Genomic DNA, 1,488 nt, shown 5'->3' with positions numbered 1-1,488 from the left:
GGTATTGTCAAGAGGAAAATGAGAAACAAGAGACCAAAAAAATGCAGATGAGCTGAAGGCCACTGTCAAAGAAACCTGGGCTTCCATACCACCTCAGCAGTGCCACAAACTGATCACCTTCTAATTTGTTGAGATAGTGAATTGGTGGGTTTTTGTTAAATGTGAGCCAAAATCATCACAATTAAAAGAACCAAAGACTTAAACTACTTCAGTCTGTGTGCACTGAATTTATTTAATACACGAGTTTCACAATTTGAGTTGAATTACTGAAATAAATGAACTTTTCCATGACATTCTAATTTATTGAGACGCACCTGTATATACATATGTACTGTATATATACCGTATGTATATGTGTGTGTGTACTGGTATATATGGTTTATGAGGACACAAATGTGTATAATGACATGGGTACTACAACGTAAACATGGTTTATGAGGACACTTCCTGTGTCCCCATAAAACAAAAGGCTTAAAAAAACATACAAAACGGTGTTTTATGAAATTCTAAAATTGCCAGTAGTTTTCTGTAAGGGGTAGGTTTAGGTGTAGGGCGATAGAAAATACAGTATAAAAACCATTACGCCTATGGAGAGTCCCCATAAACCACAAATGCAAGTGAGTGTGTGTGTGTGTGTATTAGGGGTGTAACGGTACACATATTCGTATCGAAAATTTTTGGTACAGGTCTTACGGTTCAGTACACAAATACAACATTGTGTTAACCACTGCATGAGTGGAACTTCATTGGAAAGTGTTTCAACCGCAGAAAAGACATCAATAAAACAGCTTGTAAACAAAATGTCACATAGCATTTCCTTTACCTCAGGCGCGTCATCAGTGTCTACAGCTCGTTAGTTCACTAGAGAAATTAATTCTAGAGAAGAGCATTTCGCGAAATATTAGACTATATTCTCATTATATGTTACTTAGTTATTGGCTTAATTATTTAATGTATGTTTTAATCTGTTATGAAAGGAGTTATGAGAGGCACTGTGTAAATGACTATATTTTAACAACAAAAAGAAATGTTATAATTTAGAAGTTAATTTTAAAACTGCATTATGTGCAACTACATATTTGCATACAATTTTTTAAGCTGAGTGTTGATTATTATATTTAAAAATAAATAGTAATTAAATTTAAGTTTGGGCTCTGTTGTTAATTGTAACCTTATAGTAATGTTAAAGGGCTCCCTATAGTTTAGAGCATAAGCTGATTTTTATCACTAAAATTTATTTAAATTTTAATTATAAATTAATTAATTATAATTAATAATTATTTTAATTATAATTTAAATTTATTTAAAAAAGAGCAATATGTTCAGTAAACCACTGTTTAATAATAAAAACACAATTTTTCCCCCTGCTGTACCGAAAGGTACATACACTCTAAAAAATGCTGGGTTAAAAACAACCCAGTGCTGGGTAAAACAGGGACAAACCCAGCAATTGGGCTGTTTTGACCCAGCGGTTGGGTTAAATGTTTA

General features: G+C 32.5%; 1 protein-coding gene across 1 annotated transcript in view; it reads right to left on the bottom strand.

Annotated features, from left to right (window-relative positions):
* The window catches only part of LOC107726710 (alpha-(1,6)-fucosyltransferase-like), a 47,769-nt gene that overhangs the window by 22,601 nt on the left and 23,680 nt on the right, over positions 1–1,488 (bottom strand). The window lies entirely within an intron of this gene.

Source organism: Sinocyclocheilus rhinocerous, unplaced genomic scaffold (genome assembly GCF_001515625.1).
Source record: "Sinocyclocheilus rhinocerous isolate Xijiao unplaced genomic scaffold, SAMN03320098_v1.1 scaffold246, whole genome shotgun sequence".
Taxonomy (NCBI): domain Eukaryota; kingdom Metazoa; phylum Chordata; class Actinopteri; order Cypriniformes; family Cyprinidae; genus Sinocyclocheilus; species Sinocyclocheilus rhinocerous.
This window is presented reverse-complemented; position numbering and strand designations above follow the sequence as displayed.